The sequence below is a fragment of the Vespula pensylvanica genome, chromosome 19 (assembly GCF_014466175.1).
Source record: "Vespula pensylvanica isolate Volc-1 chromosome 19, ASM1446617v1, whole genome shotgun sequence".
NCBI lineage: Eukaryota > Metazoa > Arthropoda > Insecta > Hymenoptera > Vespidae > Vespula > Vespula pensylvanica.
Window position 1 is genome coordinate 2,195,615 of NC_057703.1, and position 15,565 is coordinate 2,211,179.

Sequence of the window (15,565 nt, forward strand, 5' to 3'; positions counted from 1 at the left end):
TAGAAATTACTAATATTGCATTAAGTATATTGTTTTTATAAAAGAACATGGTTAGTATAGTCAATACTTTGTTCTGGTTAATTAATAATCTTTCTTTTCTTCTTTTTATTTATTTATTTATTTATTTATTTATTTATTTTTTGGTAAAACTTTGGCGTCTTTGGATAAGTATTTATTTTTTTACGAGGGGTCATTTGATAAATAAAGAATGTCGAAGTTGCAGTACTTTATGTACAAGTTATTAACATACCGAATAATTTCTTTTCTTATGAAAGAACCAATTATAGTATATAGTTTGTCCCCGAGATAAAATATTTCTTCTCCGTTAAATAACAAATAATAAAAATATCAAGCTTATTATCCCTTGAACGATCCAATAGAAATTTCACATAGAATTGAATAAAATCAACGAATTTAATTTATCTAGAAATTCCTTTTGAACCACCTACAAATTTTATATCAAGCAATAACAAATCATTCGTATCAATGATATATAATCTTGTTTCTTCGATGACATCGCCTCGATCATTTTTATCATTACATACACACAAACACACACACACATATATTTTTTTATCTTTCTTTTTTTCTTCGAAACGAAGAAATTTCTTGAGAGTTCCATGACTAAAATAACGTTCAAAGAGAAAAAGAGCAAAAGCAAGAGAGAAAGCTAGAGAGAGAGAGAGAGAGAGAGAGAGAGTTAGAGAAATACAGAGCTCGTTTAAAGCGTCTCGCGGTGTCGGCCGTTCACCAAAGGGATTATACGGCTCTTACAAGCGACGAAAGCGCGATCGTCGACTTATAAGAGCGGTATTCGACGGTAAGCCTCGATGCCGACCCGTGTCGTCAAGGATTTGCTACGAAAACCCTTCTCGGGTTCGTAGGTGATCGCTCACTGGGGTATTCCCTTCTTTGGACGCGAAGGAACAAACAAACTCAACTCTCTTCAACCTTAACTTGACCGAACCTTTTATAGTATACTATCCTATACTTGTCAAAAAGGATCATTTCACGTTCGGACGACATATTTAACTTTGAATTTTCGTATGGTTTCGGATCTTTTTTTTTTTTTTTTTCTTTTCTTTTCTTTTCTTTTTCTACGGTGCAAAAAAAATGTTTAATATGGTAGTTTCTTTTCTTTTTTTTTCTTTTTTTTTTTTTTTTTTTTTAATTTTCATATATTAAGATGTAATGAGAATTTTCTAATATTATTTAGAATGTATCATCGTTTTGATTGTATATCTGTATTAAAAATATAGATATTAAATCTATCTTAAAAGAAAACAGAGCTTTGATAAAGTAACTATGTTAAGTGTCTAATATCGATATTAATGTTTCCGAGATACGAGATATGATATGAAGTATTTTGATTTTATTAATAGTAGATTTTATGTTAATTTTAAATCAAGTTATACAATGATTGAAAGTAAATCGATTATATATTAAAGATAGAAAATTTGCGATAGTAATTGTATGTTATTTGTGATAGTATGTACATAGATATAATCATCATATATTGAATATTTGATATCGGTATAACAATTTTTACGAAATATAATAAATACGAGATAAAATATTTATTTCAAAACAAATTGTTACAGAAAAAAAAAGAATATATATATATATATAAAGAGAAAGAGAGAGAGAGAGAGAGAGAGAGAGAGAGAGAGAGAGAGAGAGAGAGAGACATATTTGAATATATATAATTTCTACGAAATATAAAATACAAAATAAAATATTTATTGATATAAATTTCATTATAATATCGTATCTAATTTAGTCGTATAATAACTTCAACGTAAATTATAATGCCGAATTATTGATATATATAATATATATATATAATTATATACATACGAAATAAATTATACACACATATATGTATATATATATATGTATGTATGTATGTATGTACGAAATAAATTTGAGTAGAAGAGACAAGCGTCGGAACACATTCGCGACGGCTTATTACTCGCACGAAGTCGTCTCTCCTTCGCCACTAGCTTTCAGCTACAACCAAGACGTGAAACGCGTTGCTTCACGGCCGAAAACACGTGTTCTTACTTTCTGGGATTCGTTGCTCACGGGTGGAAAGTCGCGAGTATTTCGCGCCAGACGACGAGCTCACGAAACGACGAAGAAGAAAAAGAAGAAAAAAAAGAGAGAGAAAAGTTGTATGTGCTATGTGTGTCAAAAAGAGAGACAGAGAGACGATGTCTTTCTCTCTCTCTCTCTCTCTCTCTCTCTCTCTCTCTCTCTCTCACACACACACTCTCGTTCTATGTTTCTCTGTCTCTATCTATGTCGTTGAAATAATGTAATGACGGCAGTTTGGCCGCACGTTTTCCAACACGTAATTCAAGCGTGCGACACTTTTACGTCTTAACAACACAAATCATCGACTCGACAGAAACCGAGAAGAACGTTAACACTTTGTTGCTATTGTTTTACTTGTAAAACAAAACAAAAAAAAAAATCTCTCCTCGATAAATTTGTTCCGATAAACATGATTTTATTAAAATTATTAGACGTATATAAAAGTGACGATTCATTCGAAATCTTTCATACAAATATATTATTAAATTATCCCACGAATCATTTGAATCTGTTTATCGTGAGAATTAATCTTTCTTCCTCGTTTTCTTTTCTTTCTTTTTTCTTTTTTTCTTTTTTTTTTTTTTCTTTTCATATAAATACAGCACGGAAAGTAATTTTAATAAATGATTACTCTTACCTGAAATTTTGATTGGTTGTTCAGACGCTTTTTGTTTCTTCAGTTACCGCAGAAAATTAATGAATAATTTGTAAATGAACGTTTCCGTAAAAGGATCAATACGGTCGAATCAATATTGTCCGATAAAATATATTCCTCGTAAATATGAAATTTTCGTTTGGATTAATTCGATATAATCCTCGATAGCTGCGATGAAGAAGAAGGAGAAGGATATAGAGAAAGAAACAGGAAAAAAAAAGAGAGAGAGAGAGAAAGAGAGAACAAGAGAAAAAGAGAGAAAGAGAGAAAGAAGAACGAAGTGAGAGGTCAGAAAGGATGATCTCGTAGGTCGACGTTGAAGATCGCCAAGGAGATTCATGGCAGTCGTACCGGAATAGTTAAGCTCGACGAAGTAGCATCGATGACTACGACGAATACGGCACGTTGGAATGCGACGTTGGTTGGGCTGTTAACTCGTATACGAGGTTACTTTTATTTCCAAGTACTTTTGGCCCGGATATGTACGTGCTTAGGTATATGTGTATATGGTACGTGTATATATATATATATATATATACACATCGATGTGTCGCCTCTTTTGCACAAAGCAAAGGAGCGTCGCGACGCTCGAGTAAAGTTCTCTACTTCATGCTCGTATATTTTCGAAGACGTCGGTCTATCCATCAAGATCGTTTCTTAGCTTCTACGGTTTCCCTTCCTTTTTTTTTCTCTTCCCTTTTTCCTTTTCCTTTTTCTTTTTCTTCGTTCCTTTTTTCTTTCTTTCTCTCTTTCTTTCTTTCTTCTTCTTTTTCTTTTTCGTTCTTTCCTTTAACCATCACTTCTTACACTCAACTCTTCTTACTCTTCTCAACGGGTTAAAAGTTAAAGAAAGGAAAGTTCAATCGAGGCGTCGACGAATTGCCTCGCAATCCAACCGTTTATAATCTCTTAGAAATAGAAAGAGAAAAGTTAAATGAATGAAAAGGATCAAACGTATGCTATTTAGAGAATCCCTTTTATTTCTATATACTGAGAAGGATAGAGAGAGAAAGAGAGAGAGAGAGAGAGAGAGAGAGATGGCACGGAAATCGCGATTAGCATGATTAAGTTAAGGAAATTTCTTAGCAAGTGTGATTAAATCTTGTTGTATATTAATCATGGAATATTATTATTATTATTATTATTATTATTATTATCTAACACGTAATCTCGTTGTTATTGCAAAATTCAATTCTGCGACAAGACAAGGCAACTTTGTCTTGGATATTCGAATCTTTGTTATTTATTACGATATGGTCGTTTACGCTTTTATGATTGATAATTTGAAATAATAGATTGTTAATGAGATTGTAGAAATATATTGAGATTATCTGAAAATATCGTTCATATTATTATTCAATTTATATAATCGTTAAATCATAAAATTATCTATCATTATTATAGTATTGTTTATGACGATTTGAGATTTGCATATATATACATATATATATATATATATATGTGTGTATCATGTATGTGATAAAAATATTATATTATTAAAAAAATACATTACTAAGACATTAAACGAAATGTAATTTATTACTCGTGGATTAATAAATTATTTAAATAAATTAAAATATATATGTATATATATATAGGAAATTTTCTCAATTTAAGAAAATAGTTCCCGTGTATGTATGTACACACACACACACACACACACACACATATATATTTATATGTATATACAAAGATCTGTATATATAAAAATGTTCTCAACATAAAAACGATCTTCTATCAAAGAAAATATGAATCTAGTGAAATAAGAAATAAGAAATAATAAGAAGGAATAAGAAGAATAAGAATAAGAATAAGAATAAGAATAAGAATAAGAATAAGAATAAGAATAAGAACGATCGAGCTAGTAGAAGAAAACCCTTTTCTCGAGGTAGTCGCCTCGACGGGAATTATTTAAATGGATTACCGCGGCAACTCCGTTGCAAAGTTTTCCGGGGGATTCACTGATCCGCTCTTAAAATTTAGATGGATTATAAGGAGGAGAAGAACGAACGAAGGAACGAACACACGAACGAATCAACCAACCAACCAACCAACCAACCAACCGAACGAACGAACGAACGGAACAAACAGACTGAACGGAACAGAACGGAACGGAACGAAACGGAATAGAACGGAACAGAGAAAGGATACCTTGGAAAATGGGCGTGGATGAAGGAAGAAGAAGACGAAGAGACGACGTGGACGACAACCTCCCGACGTTACGAAACCTCCACCACCGTCGCCAAGAGCTCACCACCAGACTTCGTACTTATTATACTTAACGGAGGACGGCGTCTTTTTAAAGAGGCTAACAATGAGGGATGGCGAACCACCACCACCACCATCACCACCACTACTATTATTATTATTACTACTACTACTACTACTACTACTACTACTACTACTATTACTATTACTACTACCATCATCATCACTAACACCATCACTATCCACCAACGTCACCTTCACCGTTCACCGTCACCATCATCACCACCACCAACAACATCATCCCATCTTCTTCTCCTTCTTTTCGACCAACTCCCATCCTCCCCCAACTCCCACCCCTTTCCATCCCTTCAAGAAAATGTTTAATGCCGCGGAAAGTAAGGCGCGGTAATTAATATCCATTATCTTCTACGTTGGCGACCTCCATCCAATTAGCTCTCTGCGGATCCTCCGACGCGGAAACAAAGATGCATTAGCAACGTCTTCAAGGGAAAACGTAGAATACAGTTAACTTAGACCGACGATGGACTCGATTAATGCTTTCTTATCTCATTTTCTTATGAGATTATGAGGGTCTGTCTCGGTTTTCTTTCTTTCTTTTTTTTCTTTTGTATGTGTATGCACGTGTGTGTGTGTGGGGGGGGGGAGGGAGTTCTTTTTTTTTTTTCTTTTCTTTTTTTCTTTCGTATTAATCCGTTTGGCTTCAAATGCGAGGACAGGGGTACGTTATTGAAATGTTTTTTAATTGTTAGTAATTAGGATTCGACGTAAGAAAAAAAGAGTTTTATCGAAGCGATAAAAAAATTTTTGATTTATCTACATAGATACATAGCATGATTGAAAGTAGATTTATTGAATTAATGGAAGGGGTAAAATTTGATATAATTGAAGTTTGAGTTAATACGATGTAAAGGAAATTTCATATAATATTTTCATTCCGTTCAAGTTGGAATGATTAATTAAGGATAATTATGATAATACTAACGTAAATAATCACAATAATAATAATAATAATAATAATAATATTAATAATAATATTCATAATAATAACGTAAAGATAATAACAATACTTACTTATTATACATTCATAATTACAGTATTCGATTATTATGGCGATAATGGTATACGATATACGAGAGAGAAACGTGTATATGGAATGAAACATAACAGTCAATTAAAATATTTACTTTGGTCGTTTGTTATATTTATCCTTTTTTTTTTTTTTTTTTTACGAAGATGATAAAAAATTAAAGAAAAAAATAATCTATACGGACACGCTTGTTTGAAAGAGAAAAAATAAATAAAATTAAAAGAGAAAGAAAGAAAAAAAGAAACGAAGAAAAGGAAAAAGGGAAATGTTCACAGAGATATAATTAGCTCGATCGTTAGTTTAGGTGGGTAGGTTTAATGTATAATATGTTGAAATTCACTTGTTTGGTATTCGCGTGGCACGTAAGTAAGTACACCTGCCGTGTAACTCTTTCTCTCTCTCTCTCTCTCTCTCTCTCCCCCCTCTCTTTATCTCTCTCTCTCTCTCTCTCTCTGGTTCTCTCACTTACACTTTTAGCTCGCGTGATGAGCATCATCGAGAAACTTTTTCCCACTTCCTTTCCCTTATGTTTCCTCGAGCAATATCTACTCGAGATAACAAAACGAGCACGATCCCTCCGAGTGCTGAGTATTCCCGTACATAAAGATAACGTATGGATGCATTTCATACGCGTTGCATAATGTCTCGGTAACGAGCAATCGATACTTCCTGCGATATATATGTATATGTGTGTATATATATATATATATATGTGTGTATGTTCGCTCGCTTGTCTCGTCAAAAAAAAAAAAAAGGAAAAAAAAATGAAAGAGAAAAAAGGAAAGAATGAACAAAGAGCTCATTATTTCTTCTCGATCGAATCGATCGATCGATCGATCGTTCGTTCGTTCGTTCGTTCGTTCGTTCGTTCGTTTCGCTAATAATTCCTCTTATTTATCGCAAATAATAATTGACGTGTGTGCATAATCAGGAATAATCGTTAATTCATTCGATGTGAAAAATTCATTCGCACGTCAAATAAGAATGTCGATCTAGAACGATTATATCGCGAATTCAAATAACAAGAACGATTAACAAATAAAAGGAAGAAAAGAGATAATCGTCGATCGATTTATTGAACCGAGAAGTTTAATTCGTATCGATCGATTTCGATGTTTCTCGATTGAGTCCGATGGAATCGTTCGAGAAAATAAAAAAATTAAAACAATAAAAAAGAAAGGAGAGGAGGAAGAAAAGGAAGAAAAAAGAATGTCAATTTATTGACTTAGAAATTAATATATATATATATATATATATATATATATATATAATATATAGATTATATATATATATATATAACCCAATCATTTCCATTTATCAATACGAGCAATCATACGGCACTTTCCTCTGATTGGATAGATACATATATACGAACGAATTGAGTAGGACGATATAGTAATAACGCGAATGACACTGCAAAGCGAAACATGAAAACCAAGAGTGAGAGAAAGAGATACAGATAGATAGATAGATAGATAGATAGATAGATAGATAGAGATAGAGAGATAGAGATAGAGAGAGAGTGAGAGAGAGAGAGAGAGAGAGAGAGAGAGAGAGAGAGAGAGATACAACGATATAGGGTGGAAATTGGAGAGTAGGAGGAGGATCGAGCGTGCTATGATAATAACAGCGATTATCGCGGTATTCGGGAAATTACTGGTAAGCGGCAGGCCCCGGTACATAATTGAACACTGGCCAGATACTACGGTGAGCACGTATACTCACACACCCATACACCTACACACGCGTATACACGTATATACATAGATACATACATAGAGACATGTATATCTGTTATATGCGAAGCATAACGCGAGAGAGAAACACGATATCGTGTGTACGAGTATGTATATACGCTTCCTCGCACACTCCCGTTCGGATACTCCTGCGTATAACATTAGCGAGAGAAGGATAGAGACAGAGAGATAGAGAGAGATAGAGAGAGAGAGAGAGGGCGTGCGTTTGAGAGAGAGGGAAAGCATCATCAGCCGTGGCTCACCTACACGCATACATACGGAAACACGGCTATCTATCCGGCGGAGGTTTATACGCGTGTTGCCGCTGTAAACTCGCGCCCTGGTACCGCCAACGTAATCGTACGAGATCCCATTGCATGAATATAATTTGCATACAAGTTGGTTATATGGTGGGGGCCGGCATCAGCTGGCTCGCCCGTATAAACGATTATATGGAGCCAACAGATGTAGGCGGACCCGCGATCCCGCACCGTCCGCGATTGGTGTTGTACCTTTTATGCCCTCCTACACCTCGAAACCCCATCCCTCCATCCCACCTCCCACCCTCCTCACTCTCCTCTTTACCCTCCTCATCCTCCTCAGCTCACCCCATCTCCCCCCCCCCTGCCACCACCCACACCTTTGCGACACTCTACTCACTTCTATGTGTGGGATGTACGTACGTAATTTCTATCTTTCTCTCTCTTTTTTCTTTTTCTTTTTCTTTCTTTCTCTTTCTCTTATGTCTTACGTGAGTCATTATCAACTGTGTGTATATATATATATGTGTGTGTGTGTGTGTGTGTGTATATATTGTTGGATTAGTAGGTTAAGACGTAAGGATATTACGTGAGTATTATTAATCGTATTTTGGTTGGTGAACTGAATTTTTGTTTCTTCTTTCTTTTCTTTTTTTTTTTTTTTTTTTTTGATTTTTTCCATCTCTCATCTTCGATACGAAGAAATTGTATTATATAGATCGTGCTTATGGTTCAATTTCTTGCTGATCGATGTACGAAATTTTTCTCTTTTCTTTCTTTTCAATCCTTCGATTCAATTAGATTTGATCGATCTATCGATCTCTCATTTTCGCTATAAAGAAATCCTATTAATCCCGTAACTCTAAAATTATGATACAACGATACAATACGATATCGCGAATGATTCAGTGACAATTAATCGATCAAACTTGACCACAAAGTTACTATAATAATCCCTTCATTCCAACACTCTTATGAAAGAATAAGAATACTTTTCAGTAAAAATTTCATAGTACGAAAAGAAGAAGAAAAAAAAAAAAAAAAGAAAAAGAGAGGAAAGGAAACAAGAACGTCGAATAAAATTCAACGGTCGTGTAGAGTAACCGATGAAGCACGTAAAATACAACCGATCGATACAAAATTAATAGATGATAAAGAACATAAATATCTGACGAAATAATTTTTCAATTCAATTTCCGAGATCTGGGTGAAGGAAGAAGAGGTAACGATGGTGATGGTGGTTATGGTATGGTGCGAGGAGTGGGGGAAGGAGATAGAAGGGGACGATGTTAACAACCGACCTTGAAAAACGTCCAAGAGAGACGAGGATAAAAAGCAGTGCTGACTCTCTCTCTCTCTCTTTCTCTCTCTCTCTTTCTCTCTCTCTCTTTCTCTTCGAACGGCATTCCCTAAGATCCGCGTCTCTGTTCTCCACTCTCGCGAGAAGCTTAGAACTCTAGACCGCGGCACATCATTAAGCCGGAGTGGTCGTGTCGCGGCATTGCTTTTCTCCTTTTTTCAGGACCGAGCCGTCGCTAGATCGGGAAGTTCTTTTTTCGTGCGGCATCGCCAGCACTGGACATCTAATCTAATGGGAGAGACACTGCGAGCAGCCATGCCGGTAGACGGAAAGAGTAACTAAGAAAGAAAAAAAGAAAGAGAGAGAGAGAGAGAGAAAAAAAGAGAGAGAAATAGTAAGAGTAAGGAAAAAAAAAAGAGAGATAGATAGATCGAGAAAGAGAGAGAGGGGAGATGTGTGTAGGGTATTTTAGAAAAGAATACCGACGAAGAGAAACCGATCGTCGTTCTCGTGCAAGAGAAAGAAAGAAGAGAAAAAAGAAATAAATAAAGAAAGAAAAAAAAAGAGTTGTGTGTATGTGTATGTGAATAAGAGTGTAGAGAGAGAGAGAGAGAGAGATAGAGAGATAGAACGAGAGTGATGAGAGAGGATCTCGCAAAGAGGGAGGCGCTAACGGGAGCAAGAGAGGAAAGATCCTTTGAAGGAGCCGCCACCACTTGTTGGTCGATCAGCGGCCCCCTTTAAATCCGATCGCCGGCCAATCTCTCCTTCTACTTCTCACCGTTTCTTCTTCTTCGACAGGATAGGCGCCCCTTTTAGTAGGACGAAGAAAAGGGCTGCGGTTAAGAGTAGGGAGAGTTTCTCAGCCGCGTTCCTCAGCACGCCTCAACAACCACGACGAGCGCGTTACAGATTTTCGTTTACGTTTAATGTGTCTGTGTATTGTATATATATATGTGTGTGTATATATATATATATATATATATATATATATATATGTATACTTATTTATACGAGGATAGTCCGACGATGAGATAAAGTCTACTAGCAAAGGACGTGGACCACTTTAGCGCCATGTATTTTTATTGTTTTTTCTTGTTTTTCTTTTTGTTCTTTTTTTTTTCTTTTGGTTCCTTTTATTTGTTTTTTTTTTTTTTTTTAATTTTATTTTTATTTTTCTTTTTTTTTTCCAAAGATATGTCTTAGAGGTCACCTTCGTTATATATTCCGAGAATAATTTTCTCTCTCTTTCTTTCCTCTTTTTTTTTTTTTTTTCGTTGCTCGAGACGGATCTCTTCTCGGATATCAACTTTTTCGTTTTGTTTAAAAAGAACGACGAGACGAAAGGCGAATTTCTTTATTTTGTTTGTTTATCTAGTTTTTTGTTTAAATACGTTACAGTTATTTCTACGTATTTGGTTTGTTCTTTCCTTCTTGTTACATTTTTTTTTTCTTTTTTGTTGGAAATAATTGGATTGAATAATCACCTTGTTTTAGAAATAGACATTTCAGGAATAATATATACACTTTAATGTTTTCTGAATACTTTATTAAAGTATTTGAATCAATCAAAAGAATCAATCTACAAAGACATTACGAACTAATCTAACATCTTATCAACTAACAAAAATCTTCCGATCGATCGTGCAAAATATCAAAGACCATAACTATACAACGTCTGTAAGTAAACCAAATAAGTGAAAGTATAACGAAAAGAGTAGCAAATCGGTGAGCTCAAGGTACGCTATTCAAGAAAAGAAACGGTTCTTCGCTGGAGCATTGATCGCTCTGCGTGATGGTGGTAGGTAGAAGGTAGGGTGGCGCGAGGGTGGTGCCAGAGGAGGACGAGGGGGTGAAAAAGGGTGGCGGAGAGTAGGGTGCGAGTCGACTGGAATGGCGTAAAGTAATATAAAGTCTGGAGCACGGTCATATCGCGGTCGTAAAGCAGAAGGAACTCTCGTTTCTACCAGAACGTTGGGTTGCGCCGACATAAGAGTCTTACTTCTCGTATTCGTCGAGCTCCCGTAGTGAAGGGAGTCCGGGTCCTTCTTCGTGGTATGAAGCAATTTACATGAAGGTCGCGCGTAGCCCACCACCACCATCACCAACGCAACTACTACCACCTCCTACTCCTTCATTCTCCCTCCTCCACTCCCCACCACCCTCCACCACCCTCCACCACCCCCCACTTTCACACCCATCCTCCTGTCTTTCACAGAATCCACGTACATACCATCGCGTTCCAGGACTCTGTCCCGTGCATCTCCTTCTCGTTGATCCTTTCGTGTAAAGAGGGTAATAAATATACCCTTAACGAGTACGTTCACGGTTTTTCCTGAATTTTAATGGTGCTTCTCCCTTGAAAGTGATACGGACATCATGAAAATTGTATATTATATGGACGCTTTCGAAGGGAATGGGAAAGGAAAAAGAAAAATAAAGGGAAAGGCGATACGGACATCAAGGATATTGTATATGGATATAAAGGAAGGGAAAGTAATGAGATTATTAGTGATACACCGATCATCTTATATAAATTTTATGTCGACTGATTTCCAAAAACATTTAAAGAAAAATATATATATATATATATTTTTTTTTTTATTTATGTTGATAGATATAAATTATTTATAACGAATGTGTTTTGATTTATAATATACTTGCGATAAATTTTGCATTAGACGTATATGAATGTGATTTAGGAAAACATACGTAGTAGTAAGTGATATGGACACCATTAAATCGATCCTTCACAAATTTCGTATATATCTATCTTTGTAAATTATTTATGTAAACGTTCGGCTTATAAACATCGTATTTTTCGTACATAAATGTAATTCATATAAATCGTTCGTTCGAATTCATACTTTTGAATGGAATTAATTATGTCTTGGCGATAAAATTGACTGATAATATGACTGACGAGATTGTCGACGTATCTCGAAGGATAGATTTTTATTTGTAAAAGATATGTAAGCTTTTGCAATGGTGCTTTTTATAAAATGAAATCTATCACCACGAAAGAATCAAATTATTTTTATCGTACAAGAAATTGACGACACGAATTATACCTAATCCATTCTTTGTTCCGATCATTATGATCGACGAAGGACGAGATAATAAAAAATCATCTCAATAATCGTATCTTAAAACATAAATTCTTCGTTCGAGATATACAGGAGATAATTAATCTAAAAGGATCGAACGAATAAACCACATAAATTAGAAACTTATGGTTACGGTTCGACATTTTGTTAACACGTGTACTTTTACATTATTAAATATAGTATAAGTACGATCTATTTTTCTTTGTTTGATTTTAAAGTATTAAGAAATTTCTTGCCATTTTTTGATACAAAGTTATGACACTTTTTTTACACGTAAAAAAAAAAAAAAGCTTGTATTTTTTCAAACTTTTCGATTTAACATAGACTTAATAGTCTGATAATATTTATTACATAGATATTATTATTACTTTCCAAACGACCAAAATAAAAAAAAGAAAGAAAAAGAGAGAGAGAGAGAGAGAGAGAGAGAGAGAGAGAGAGAGAGAGAAAAATCTAAAGAAAAGAAATACCTATCAAGATCATAGGATAAAAAGGATCAAAAGAGAAAAGTGATGTTTCCGGATAAAAAATCTATCTAAAGAAGAAGCTCCTCGTGTATTCGATAATGCTAAAGGTAACGACAAAGTGCCATCGTTGTCAATGGCAGAATGCAAGGGTTACACGAATACTTCAAAAGCTTTACCGGTACGTGAGAAAGCGAGTCGAAGTAAAGATGAACGAAATAAGAAGACGAAATAGACGACGACAAAGACGAAGAAGAAGAAGAAAAAGAAAAAGAAATAGAAAATGGTAGAAAGGAAACGAACGAGAACGTGAACGAGAACGCGAACGAGAACGTGAACGAGAACGTGAACGAGAACGTGAACGAGAACGTGAACGAGAACGTGAACGAAAACGTGAACGAGAACGTGAACGAGAATGAAGGAGGGCTGACGATCATCCGACAAAAGGGTGAGGGAAGTCGGCCATGTTGAAAGGGATGGAGAAAAGAGGCGGTTAGGAGGCGCCGTTTCGTCGCCGTTCTTTTAAACGGAAGGAGAAGAATACCGACGATGTACGACGTACGACGACGTACGACGACGTACGACGACGGACGATAACGGACGACGACGGACGATAACGGACGACGACGGACGACGACGGACGACGACGGACGATGGACGACGGACGACGGACGACGATGACGATGACGAAGACACGAGGGAGTCCCCGGTTGGGTTCTGCGACCGCATAAAGCGGTGTCGAGAGTGAGCACCATCTTGTTAACAGCCGAGTTCTTTTTCCATCGGCGTCGACTCCGATAGGCTTGCGGACTCGTGGTGGGCGTTCTTCCTCGTCTTCCTATTTTGTCCACTCGCCATGCTCCGCCTCGAGTAGAGTGCCTTTGACTCTCTCTCTCTCTCTTTTTCTTTCTCGTTCTAGTCCATATATATATATATATATATATATATATATATACATTTCTCTTTGTCTCTATCTATCTCACTTTCTCTTCCGCATGTGATCAGAGTCTATATACTACTCTCTCGTCTGCACGATCAGCAGCAACAGCAGCAGCAAACAGCAACAGTAAGCTTCCTTTATATGCTCGATCGTCGTACCTACGCGTACTCGAGGTGTAAGCAATGTTCTTTCTCTCTTTCTCTCTTTTTTTTTTTTTTTTTATTTTTGTTTTTTATTCTTTATTTCTTCTTTCTTTCTATCTCGCTCACTCTTTCTCATTCTTGTTCATTCAGCCGAATCGGTAGATAAAGTTCAAGATTGTTTCATCGGTTGAATATCGTTGAACGGGCCCCCTTCGAAATCTTGTTACTCATAATCTACTTAAGATTTTTATCGACACGATGGAATTCTTTGTCGGGAATTCAACATTTCTTTTTTCTTTATCTTTTTCTGTTTCTTTTTTGGATATACGTGTATTCTTCTATATGTGGGTATATGCATATATGTATTTTCTTTTTTATTCATGAATTTATTATTTGTATATGGTGGTCAGAATTCGAACGGGACTCATCGAAATATTAGTATTTAAGATTTTCATCGGAATAATCAATATATTTAAATATTATTTTTTTTTTCTTTTTAGTGTTATGATTATAAATGAAAATGAAGGAAAATCTTCATCGACATCGATACTCATCGAATATTTTTATAATAAATTATGATTACTATAGTTGGTTATATCGCGTGACGCGTTACTTATCATACGTAACCAGATCATAAATAATAAAGTATATACGAGTTCGTTATTTGTATATTTTATTTCCGTAAAAAGGATAGAAAATTATATCTTACGATATAAACTTTCCATAGATCGATCAATGATCTATCGAATATGACGGATATAAAACTATTCGATAACGATTGGAAAATTATTTATTAATCTTAATTTTCTGATTAGACCTAAAATATGATGGACGTATATATATATAATATATATTTCGAATTTAATTGACCGACATCTTACGCATAATTTGACATAATTTTGTATCTCAAAAAATGTTCAAGAGACACGTAACTACACACACAAATACATATACATATATATATATATATATATATATTCATACAAAAATAGATATTTGTCCTAATAAAAAAAAAAGAAAAAAGAAAGAAAAGAAACAAGAAAAAAGAAAACCAAGGACATCGATCTTTTGACGATCACAATTCGTCATTTCGTTAAGCACACGTGTAGCTTTTCAAAACAATAGCCAGACGTTAATTAAGTTACGTTAAGAGTTTGCGTAGAGAGAAAGAGAAAGAGAAAAAGATTGAATGAGAGAGAGAAAGAGAGAGAAAGAGAGAGAAAGAGAGAGTATTGTCCATTCTCTTTCTACCATTCTATCCTTTTCTCTATTTCTTCTTCTTCTATCTTCCTTCTCCCTCTTTCTCTTTCTCACTCTCTCTCTCATCGTCGACTTTCGTCGAGTGGGTGCTCCGCAAACCCCTTTTCGCGGTACGGAGGATTGTTACGAAAGGATTTGCGGTAATCCTCGATCTAATTTGCATGCTGATGGTAATGGATGTGTATCTTCTCTTATTCCCTCGCTTTTGTCGCTCGCCTACACCGTATCTTTTCACATTGAAAGAGAGAGAGAGAGAGAGAGAGAGAGAGAGAGAGAGAGAGAGAGAG